The 12,335-nt window shown below is 43.3% G+C and overlaps 1 protein-coding gene across 1 annotated transcript in view; it reads left to right on the forward strand.

The window, feature by feature from the left end:
• The window catches only part of celsr2 (cadherin, EGF LAG seven-pass G-type receptor 2), a 328,955-nt gene that overhangs the window by 107,588 nt on the left and 209,032 nt on the right, over window positions 1-12,335 (forward strand). The gene's annotated exons all lie outside the window — the stretch shown is intronic.

Genomic DNA, 12,335 nt, shown 5'->3' on the forward strand with positions numbered 1-12,335 from the left:
GAACAAGACTTGGAACCATGATCAGATTACAACTCTCAGCATAGAAGCATAGAAACATAGAAAATAGGAGCAGGAGTAGGTCATTTGGCTCCTCGAGCCTGCTCCGCCATTCATTATGATCATGGCTGATCATCCAGCTCAGTAGCCTGCTCCCGCTTTCTCCTCATACCCTTTGATCCCTTTCACCCCAAGAGCTATATCTAACTCCTTGAAAACATAGAATGTTTTGCCCTCAACTACTTTCTGTGGTAACGAATTCCACAGGCTCACCACTCTCTGGGTGAAGGAATTTCTCCTCTTCTCAGTCCTAAATTGGTCTACCCCGTATCCTCAGACTGTGACCCCTGGTTCTGGAATCCCCCACCATCGGGAACATCCTTCCTGCATCTACCCTGTGTAGTCCTGTTAGAATTTTATAGGTTTCTATGAGATCCCCCCTCATTCTTCTGAACTCCAGCGAATATAATCCTAACCGACTCAATCTCTCCTCATATGTCAGTCTCGCCATCCCAGAAATCAGTCTGGAAACCTTCACTGCACTCCATCTATAGCAAGAACATTCTTTCTCAGATAAGGAGACCAGAACTGCACGTAATATTCCAGGTGTGGTTTCACCAAAGCCCTGTATAATTGCAGCAAGACATCCCTGCTCCTGTACTTGAATTCTCTCGCTATGAAGGCCAACATACCATTTGCCTTCTTTACCGCCTGCCGCACCTGCATGCTTACCTTCAGCGACTGGTGTACGAGGACACCCAGGTCTCGTTGCACATTCCCCTCACTCAATTTATAGCCATTCAGATAACAATCTGCCTTCCTGCTTTTGCTACCAAAGTGGATAACCTCACATTTATCACATTATACTGCATCTGCCATGCATTTGCCCACTCACTCAGCTTGTCCAAATCATACTGAACCATCTCTGCATCCTCCTCACAGCTCACCCTTCCACCCAGCTTTGTGTCATCTGCAAATTTGGAGATATTACATTTAATTCCCTCAACTAAATCATTAATATATATTGTGAATAACTGGGGTCCCAGCACCAATCCCTGTGGTACCCCACCAGTCACTGCCTGCCATTTAGAAAAAGACCCGTTTGTTCCTACTCTTTGTTTCCTGTCTGCCAACCAGTTTTCTATCCATCTCAATACACTACCCCCAATCCCATGCGCTTTAATTTTACACACTAATCTCTTACGTGGAAGTTTGTCGAAAGCCTTCTGAAAGTCCAAATAAACCATATCCACTGGTTCCCCCTCATCAATTCTACTAGCTACATCCTCAAAAAATTCCAGTAAATTTGTCAAGCATGATTTCCCTTTTGTAAATCCATGCTGACTCTGTCCGATTCTGGCATTGTTTTCCAAGTGCTCAGCTATTAAACATTTTATAATGGACTCTAGAATTTTCCCCACTACTGGTGTCAGGCTGACTGGTCTATAATTCCCTGTTTTCTCTCTACGTCCCTTTTTAAATAGTGGGGTTACATTAGCTACCCTCCAATCTGTAGGAACTGTTCCAGAATCTATAGAATCTCGGAAGATGACCACCAATGCATCCACTATTCCTAGGGCCACTTTCTTAAGTACTCTGGGATGTAGATTATTATCATGCATTGCTGATCTTCCAACCAGCTGAAGAAGAAGACAAGGTCGGTTTAATAATTTCTTGTTTCCATGGTAAGAGACGTCAGACCCCAGTTAACAGCAGTGTTTATGTTTTTTCAAGAATAGGTGATGTTGAAAGATTTTGGGCATAGTTCAGAAGGTCCTATGAAGATATTCATAGTCTTGGGTAGTTCAACAGTAAGTATTTATTAACTAGGAGAAAATATATATACTTAGGTATAGTAAAGGTCCAAACTCTGAGCTGTCTCTATGCTTGCTTCTACACATAGCTCTGTCTAACACTACACTCACCTCTAGGTGTGGGTCATGTGTTCTCTTACGTCGGTGTCTAGGGGGTACTGTACTCAGTCCCATGTTAACCCTGTATGTGCCAGACCCATATACTACAGATGATGAGGCAAATTGTTTACATTTTAAACTTTAGACATCTAAGTAGTTCTAAAATAGGTATTAGATACTTGTTAAAAAAATCGAATTTCATGATTGCCCCAATAACGCACTAGTTTTGCATTTGAACCATCCACACACAGCAATGCCACTTTTATGCCCACAATTTTAGTGGACTTGTTTACAGAATGTGCACTGAAATACAGAATCGCTTCCTCCCCTATTTTCTCATTGCTCCATTCTGCTGATTGCACTCACTCATCGCAGCATTGTAGAGACCTATAGCACAGAAGGAGGCCATTCAGCCCATTGTCTCTGTGCTGGCTCTTCGAAAGACCAGTTGAGTTTATTTCCACACCCCTGGTTTTTGTCCGTTACTCCCTCAGTTCCTCGACGTTAAGTACCTGTCCAGCTCATGTTGATGTGTGGTTCCAGTTATGCTAGCTGTTCACTGGTATGTAACTGAAGTAAGAAATTCTTTGTGTATAGCCATCGATAGTGATTGCCAGCATCGTATTCAATGGTGGGGGGAGGGGGGGGGGGGCGATCACCAAGGGACTTGACCCTTCCTGTCACCTGACATCGACACGCGCGTGTTTCTGAGATAGCGATCAGGAATTAGAAACCTCGTTTACATTTCCCCCTTCCTGATTCAGGATCAGTGAGATCATTTGTTGTGTGCCTATCTCGATCAGTTGAGATTTGATATCATAGCATAAAATCAGGGATTTATTTGGTCTGTGTATTGAACCATGCATCCCACTGGGACCCTAAACAAAGAAAATTATATTACTGCTAAGGATATAGGATCCCTAGTAGAAGTCTGACTTTCTGGGGGGCCAGGCACCTCAGAGTTGACTCATGGATCATTCTGAAGTCTTGTCTCTTCTGTCTTCGATGGATCCACTTAGGATATGATGAAATGGGACAGGGAAAGTCATCATTCCGAGGAGTAAAGGAGACCTGATTGATTCCCTGAAGCTAACAATGGTGATTTCTTTTAAAAAAGACTCCATAGATAAAGATAAGAGATCTTCTGGTGCAATGGGTAGCATTCCTGCCTCTGAGATTTCAGGTCAACCATGTGATGGAATGAAATTGGATGGGACTTGGGAGGCAGGACAGCAGAGGCCACTCCTGCTTCTGTGAACCTCTCAAAATTAGGTTTAGCACTTGCCTTAGCCCCTTGTTCCTACAGACCAGGTCTCACTGAGTGGTCTGGCTGCCCACTCACTTGACACTTAAAATTCCATCGGGGTCCTAATGACATCATTAATGAGGCTGCTGCCTGCGTCAGGCAGGTATCTTGGCCGCCTATACAAAATGGGTCCACACTGGCAGCAGGTAGAGCGCAGGAATTGAGCAAAAATGGGGCAGTAAGTTTTTGGAAATTATTTTAACTGTGTAGCCACAACAGGGTGGGTTTTAAATCACCCCCACTCTCATTGCGAAGGCAGAATTTTGGTGTTTTTATGCATAAAATGGTCAGCAATTTCTCTTCAAAATAAATCTAGTGAGCATACACTTCTAGGTAGGATACGGGAAAGAAGGCAATGGGCAGCTTTAGCCTATTATGATAATGAAGAGTTTCTCTTCATAGACCTTATCTTTTTTGTTTCCCCTGGTGCCATTGTTTTGCGATAGTTGTGACACTAATGAATGATGGCTCCAGGAAAAGATACTCTGTCTGGCAATAGCTATTAATCATTGTCAGAATAAGTAGTTATTGAGTGGTATAGTGCTTGAAACCAATGAGGAGATTGTGGATTTGAGGCTGGTGACTGCCTACTACTCACACATGTTTACTACAATCTTGATGGATCTACTTGCTGAAGTAACATAGTCTTCAGTGTTGATGATAGAATACTGTACCCTCCTGTAATATTATGCTACCTGTGATACAAAGTGTGAGGGGGGAGGGAATAGAAATCCTTCCTTGGCTTCATTGAAATCAGAAATGTCACAATGATGTGATATTTGCCATACAGCAAAACAAGACAAACAGTTCAAAAATTGTTACGTAAGTAACAGCGGGAGAAATGCTAAATTGTATTTTCAGGAGATTTTCTTGTTCTGTTACACCAAGGACAGAGTTGTTTCTGCCGGGAGCACATAATGGGAGGTTTTACACACGCCCCCATTCCCCTAGCCTGTGGGAAGAATTTCCCCCCCGTTGGGGGGTAAGTGCAAGAGTGGGCGTGGGCGGGTGCGCCTCCGATTGGCGCCCCTGATTGGGGGCACGCCGCCATTTTACGTGGGCGGGCCAATTAAGGCCCGCATAGCGTGACATCCACCAGGAAGCGCTGTGCGCTCCCTGTGCGGTGGGGGGTGGGGGGGAGGGGGGGATTTCCCTGAGCCGAGAGTGCGTTCTTCCACGCAGGCGCATGAAAGAGAGCATTCATCTCCCTGAGGCTAAGTGCTGCCTCAGGGAGATCGGCGCCAAACTTAGAAATGGTGAAGGGGCAAAAATAAATTTCCCTGACGTGTCCCCTCATGTGACACTATCACATGAGTTGGGACATGTCTATCACTTTAAAGCATACATTTATTAAAATTTAAAAAACCCTCACGAAACCCCATCCCGCCCATGGATGAGGTCTCATGCTTTTTCTGAAGCCCGCCAGGGCTCCCGGCCTGCCCGCCAACCTTAAGGTTGGACGGGCAGGTCCATTAATTATCTCAATTACTTTTTAAATGGCATTAATAGACCGTTGACAGGTCGGGGGGCACACAGCTGTTTCGGCTGCGCCCCCGCCAACTTGAAAATTGAAATGACGCGGGGTGACGTCGGGAGTTACTCCCGACATCATCCCACGTCATTTTACGTGTCGGTGAGCGGGCCCTGCCCCCCACTCACCAACCTAAAGGTCCTGGCCTTTGATCTTCCATCCATTCGGACAAGAAATCATGAGTCAGGTATGCTTAATTTCTTGATGTGTCGATTCGGCGACAAGGAATGTTAACTTACTTCAGGGAAGGTTATTTTATTCTCCTCACTTTCTCTCAATTGCAGGCACTACCTTGCATTGGGTTTTGATTCCATGGCTACCTGCCTTCTAAGACATTGCCTACACAGTGATTCTTATGTCCAGCATGAATCCTGGCAGACGTTTTGGCCCCAGAGGCGTTACAGCCAAGCAAGATCCCGGCCTTGCCTAATGTGTGCATTGATTCACTTACACTGAACTATGGAAAGAGACCATTCTGTCCAAACAGTTCTTGTCAGTGCTGAATGCACCACACAAGCAAATAGTTCTAGGCGCATTCACCCAACTTGTTTCTATACACTTCAACCCCTTTCCCTTCATCTACCTATCCAATATAATCTGGAATCCTGGATAAGGCCCCAATTTTAACTCTGGGGGGAGTGACTTCACCCAATCATGGGTCTCAGTAACCTGCTGCCAGTTCGCTTCCTGCTTGAACAGGAAGGGGTTGTTGTCATGTGGAAAACTGGGAAACGCACAGGTGCATGCTTACATGCAGGTAGGTGTGGGGAAGGGGTCTTGTGTGATAAAAGTGGGGAATGGGGGACATATTGCTCAGGGACATCCTAAACTTTTCTTGTAGGACTCAGAACATTCCTGTTCTTGGTGGCCTCACAAGGAAAGATTAAAAAATACCTGCCTTATCTTCTGACCCCAGATCATCCTCTTTACCTAATGGGAAAGCAGTGGTGGCCTCTTCTTTCTGGAGAACAATAAAATGGCAATCAATGACATCATTGGTTCCCTATGTGCATACATCAAGAAGAACCATTGTTTCTGCTAAGCTACACACACAGGGGCTGTATAGCAGCGTGCAAGGCACCGCACAGGTCTTGTTCCACGTTAAATACTGTGTGGCCATGCAACAAAATTTAAAAGGTACCACACATTGATAAAACTGGCCGCGTACAGCAACAAAATTTTACATTGGTGAGGACCCCACCAGCTTTGGACAGGTGGCACAACCACCATTTCAGAAGCCTGTACCAAAATCATGGATAATGGGATCTTATTTGGTGGAGAGAGAGTAAATGATATGAATGATTTTTAATGTCCAGCCACCCAGCTTCCAATGTGTAGATAGGGTTTAAATCACCTTCACGGTTCTGCTTTATCCAACTTGCAGCTCACTGGATAGCACTCAGGATTGGATACTTTGAACTTTGCCCCAGGCCACTAAGGTTAACTAAGGCAATTGATTGCCTACTTTTGCTAAGGTCAGATGATTAGTTAACTCAGCACAGACCAGGCATCAAACCTAATATCTTCTGGCATGTATTGGTTAATTTTACACTAGACAGTGCCTTTCTGAATTAGATTAATGAGAAAGCATGAAAGACTACTTTAAATAAAAATATGTCGACACTTTATTTTTTGATGTGAATGCATTTATGTTTCCTATGAATGCACAAGAATTTTTATGGAAAGAAAAGACAGCCCCAACACATTCATCTTTTTTGATGTTTATTAACCCTGCCAGCTCACATGCTCTTTATACCCTGCCATATCTTCCTCTCTGGAAAAACAGCAAGTTATTTGTTGAAGCCATTTACAATGCTTGGTTCAAGTGGCTTTCCTTGCTTATTTATCCCTCAACTTTATTAGTCAGAGTGGGGAAAAAAGTTCCACCTGACTTCCTTACTTACTCTTTATTTTGTAATTTTTAAACTCTTTTTGCTGGTATTTGAATGTGTCACTAAAGTGGATAGTTTGTCTAGATCTGCTTCCATACCAATTCCTTTCATTTGCTTGAAAACGACAAATAGATCACTTTAAAAATGTTCCGAGTGAACCAGCCCAACTTGGTGAACCATTTCTAAAAATCTTAATTCCGGAAATCCAGAGCCAGCTATTGGCATTGTCCTGTCAATTTATTTTGTCCAAAAATACACTTTATTTGTAAAATTTGTAAATGTACGTTCCAAAATATTTCAAATTGAATATTACAGGAAGTGCAGTAGAATTCAACTTTTCTCCATGCAGCATGTTCCACTTTGAGATGTCTCAATACAATTGCAATACTCTTGATATTTACAATATACATTCCATGCCAGGAATACAGCCTGTGGGGTTCGACAGTTTCCAAACCCTCATCTACTATGGCTAAAAGGCCTTAGACAGTAACCCTTCCCCGTTGCGCCTCTGCACTGCCCCAAGCTTTAGTGTGCCTCTCAGCATGTAGTCCTGGACCTTGGAATGTGCCAGTCTGCAACACTCAGTCGTGCACAACTCTGCCCTGGAAGACGAGCAAGTTTCGGGCAGACCAAAGAACGTCTTTCACCAAGTTGATGGTCCTCCAGCTGCAGTTGTTGTTTATCTCGGTATATGCACCTGGGAACAGCCGCAAAGCACCAAGTCCTGTGTCACAGAGCTGCTCGGGATGAACCTCAACAAAAATCAATGCACTTCTCTCTAGACATTATTTGCAAAGGAACATTCCAGAAGGAGAAGGACGACGGTGTCTCTCAAGAAAATTGTAAAGATTTTGTTTTGTTATCATTGAATAAATTGGTGTGAAATATTTTAACTTCCCTTCTCCTCTACCTGTGTATCTGTCACAGTTACCATTATTGCCTCTTGTCATCATTCTGTTTCCTGTATCAGAGAGTAGGATAGACAGGGCTATAGAATCCCCTGCAGTTGGAAATGATGTTCAATAATAGACTGATAGTCTGTGGAGTCCAACTTATCTGCTTCTCTGTCCCCACCCCCACAATTCTCCACTTTTGAGGTGGATAATTCTGCCACAGTTAAGTGCTTTCGTTTTGTTGCTTGGCTAGAAACTATTCGCACTTAACTGAGAGCTCCAGGAGTTCAATGACTATTTCAGCTCGAATTCACACTTGACAGCCTAATCTTTCGGAATCCAATGCTCTGCTTCCAAATGTTGCTGTGAAGGTTTAATTTTTAAAAGGTTTTCAATCCAGCTACTGTACTGTGAAGAAATAGTAAGGTTGTTGAAATGTGACCTTGGGTTTAGTGCAGGTCATGCTTGCTGACAATAGTTGTTCATCTGTGGGAACGCTGGTTTCCCCAAACAAAGACATTTTTTGCTATGAAATCTGTACATTTTCCACTGGCTGGCATGCTGACCTCGTTAAACATTGCTAGCTGCGACTGCCAAAACCATCAGGTTGGAAAATAATGCAAAGCCCTGGGAAAGTCTTGAGGAAAACCGTAGGAACCTTACAAGTGTAGTTGGTTGCTTTAACAAAGGATACTTCTTTTTCTGCAAGCATTTGTTCCAGTTAAGCTAACTGAAGGAGGCTCACGTAAGCAAATCAAAGATCTAATACATTAGACAAGTGATGGACAGTTTATCAGCCAACCACTGTGGAACTGAAACATTTAATCACTATTGGAGATATATTATTCTCAATGTTTCCTGTATGTACAACACACTTTTATACTGTAGTGTATACCGTTAGTGTTGTTTTTCCTATGTGCGATATACAATAATGTTTACTATTAAGATTTTTAAAATCTAGTGATTGTTTTCAGTATTCATTTCCTTTTTTTGTTATTTTTATCATTTTCTCTTCCTTCCTGAAGATTTTGACTAGGGTATAGTGCCACATATGCCAATTGCACATTAATACCTTGCCCAAGTTACATAGCAGTCTTGATGGTGAGTGTTGGCAGGTTATCCACTGTTGGGGAATTCTGTCCTTAGCCAATGCCCACACTTCCAGCCAGGCTTGCTGGATGAAAAGGCCATTATCATTTTTCCCAGTGGGATCAGCGAACTCATCACTGACTGGGGATTGAACCTGGCTCAACTACTAAATGAGCTCAAAGGGAATAGGGAATGTCTGAATGTGTTTGCCTTCTTGACCTGTTTGTCATCACAATGATGAGACATAACACAAACTTCCATTGTGTTCTGTCACTTTCGCATGTTGGTAATACATTGTGATGAGAGTGATACTTGGCTCTCCCAAAACCAATTGATGACTATTCCTATCCTATTACGATGCTTGACATTCAGCCATTTATTATTTCAACCAGTGGGGAGATTGTGTGCATTTCAGAGATCTGACTCGAGCAGTGCAAAATGACAGTTTTACAAAACAGGATGCTGCAGGAACTGAGCTTATCAGCAACTTATCTCTGAAAAAAATGACACTCCCCCTTTAAACTTAGCTTTCTGAAATTTTGCTTGTGATGGATTGATGTTTGTGCAGGTTTTGCATCTCTGAAGTGTTCCAATTTGACACCTCATTTAAATTATAATCCAAATTAATTAGAAAATAAATAATTGTTAAGCAGTCTGGCATCCCCAGATTAACTGCTGTTGCACATTAAAACATAAACAGATGGAATAGCTTCAAGCCATCTTGTTTGCTTCTCGATGTGACATTTCACACAAAGTGAAACATTTGTGGTACATGAATCAGTCTTTTACCTTGGTCAAGTAGGTGACTTTTGGCATTTTGAGCTCTGGCAAATTCACCCAAAAGTTTGCATATTAAGAAGTCTTGAGGTGTTGTAAGTTGAAGGGACACATGCATTGGATGGACATGACTGCAAACTGCAGGTTACTGTGTGTGTCAGTAACTCACTGTAAATTGCACAGCTATTACTGTAAGTGTGAGTTTGACAAGGTGATCAGTTGTGCATTGCATCTTGAATTGTGTACTCTAACGAAGTAAGAGCATCCTGTAGGTGCAGCTGCAAGTTTGTTTGAAGTTTTGGCATGGGCAAACAGTAAATGTGGGACAGGTGGATAAGCAGCATGGTAACCTGAAATTTTACGTGTCTTCCTGCTGCACAGAATGACTTTGCCAGATCCCTAGAAGTCCATCATTTTTCCCCAGATATGTTCCATGTGTCCTGAAGGTACTGGAGATGATGTTGAGCCAGGTTGGATTCTACTAGCAAACATCACGTTACAGGGCACAGCGATTCTCCAAGAAGGGGCCTGGGGTGCCAAACAGATTCAGATTACAGCATTGCCACCCACCCATCCATCAAATCAGTTTTGTTCGTCGACATTGGCTTTTCCTTTGTTTTCACATTGCCAATCACTTCTTCCATCCCCTCATACAGCCTTTAGAATGGCTACTAACAGTTTGTCATCATTTCTGAACCTTTAAAGATTTTTTGAATTCCCAGACGTAGCCACTTCATTCCAAGTTGTTGTGTTCCCTTTGATTTATAAATGTAGTTTTTTAAGGGTTGTAAGCTCCCCATCCTAGCCACACCCTGTCATGCTCCCTTAGCAATGCACCAGTGATGCAGGAAGCTATTAATTTAAACTAAAAGCATAAGCTGGACATGTGACATTCGGTGAGCCCAGCTCTGTCTGTCAGCATGTGCTGTGACCAACATGTGGCTGGTGACATATGTCAATCCAATGCTGTCATTGCAAGGGACTCGATGCAACAATGTCTGATGTTTTGTTGAACTATGGACAAGTGTGAAGCAGCTTTCTTTAGAAAAAAGTCTCTCTGCACTTCTACTTTCCCCTTCTTGTAAAGGTTATGATTTATGTTTAGTTCCACAGACATTATTGTCCTGTGTTCTATCATCGAAAGGCCATTCTTATTGTGTGCAAGACTATAATTGTTGATGGTCTAACTGAGCATTGTAGGGTGGTATCCCATCTTTTTATTGAGATATATATTTATTATAAGGTATACAATGTCTTCCAACAGTGCTACGTAAATGCAATTTAAAAAGTTTTTTTTTGTACTTACCTTCCCAACATAGGTTTTAAACCCAACCACCTTGCGCCAACTGTTGACCTGGGCTTACAAGCCCACCGACTCCCACAGGTACCTCAATTATGGCTCTTCACACCCCGCTTCCTGTAAAGACTCCATCCCATTCTCTCAGTTCCGTCGCCTCCATCGCATCTGTTCTGGTGATGCCACCTTCCAAAACAACACTTCTGACATGTCTTCCTTCTTCCTTAACCAAGGGTTCCCCCCTCACTGTCGTTGACAGGCCCCTCAACCGTGTCTGACCCATCTCCCTGGGTCCTCTACCCTCACCCCTTCCCCTCCCTCCCAGAACCATGATAGGGTCCCCCTTGTCCTCACCATTTTCCGCATTCAAAGGATAACTCTCCGCCATTTCCTTCAACTCCAGCATGATGCCGCCACCAAGCATATCTTCCCCCCACCTTCCCAGTCAGCATTCTGTAGGGACTATCCTCTCTGTGACACCCTGGTCTACTCCTCCATTGCCCAGCACCTCATCACCTTCCTTTGACACCTTCCCATGCAATCGCAGAAGGTGCAACATCTGCCCTTTTACCTTCTTCCTTCTCACCGTCCAAGGGCCCAAACACTCCTTTCAGGTGAAGCAGTGCTTCACTTGCACCTCCTTCAATTTAGTCTACTGCATTCACTGTTCCCAATGCGGTCTCCTCTACATTGGGGAGACCAAACGCAGACTGGGTGACCGCTTTACAGAACACCTTTGCTCAGTCCGCAGGCACGACCCAGACCTTCCTGTTGCTTGCCATTTCAACACACCATCCTGCTCTCATGCCCACATGTCGATCCTTAGCCTTTGGCAATGTTCCAGTGAAGCCCAACGCAAACTGGAGGAACAGCACCTCCTCTTCCGATTAGGCACTTTACAGGCTTCCGGCCTTGACATTGAATTTAACAACTCCAGACAATGAACTCTCTCTTGTATCGTTATCCCCTTTTTAATCATGTAAAAAAATGTTTATTATTTTTTATTCATTTTCATTTTTTTATCCTTTTTCCCCCAACCACCTCTCCCCACCCCACCCAGCACCCCTGCGGGCCACCTGTCACTTGTTTCTATGTTGTTCTTTCACAGAGTGCTGACCATTGTTCTGCTATTAACACGGTCTGCTACCTTACCTTTATGCCACTATAAGCACCTTCTTTAGTCCTCACCACTCCCATTGACACCCCTTGTGTCTGTGACATCTTTGTCAATTTCTCCTTCGCCCTCACCTATCCCTGACCTTCTATTTTGCTCCACCTGCTCTACGCACCCCCCCCAACAGTATAAAATCCATTACATTTCTATTTCTCTTTAGCTCTGAAGAAGAGTCATACGGACTTGAAATGTTAACTCTGTTTCTCACTCCACAGATGCTGCCAGACCCGCTGAGTTTTTCCAGCGTTTTCTGTTTTTATTTCAGCACAGACTAAGTTGGGACCATAATTCAGCTCGAAATTGGGCAACATACTGACCAACCTACCCTTGTAAATAGTTTCTTACTTTTTTGATGAAAGTATTGCTGGCTTGCAAGTAAGGAATTGTTGGCATTTACATCTTCTTAAACATGTTGTGCCTTGATCACTCAATCCCAGCAACTCATGCAAAATGTGTTACCTTTGAA

The sequence above is a fragment of the Cetorhinus maximus genome, chromosome 8 (assembly GCF_964194155.1).
Source record: "Cetorhinus maximus chromosome 8, sCetMax3.hap1.1, whole genome shotgun sequence".
Lineage (NCBI taxonomy): Eukaryota > Metazoa > Chordata > Chondrichthyes > Lamniformes > Cetorhinidae > Cetorhinus > Cetorhinus maximus.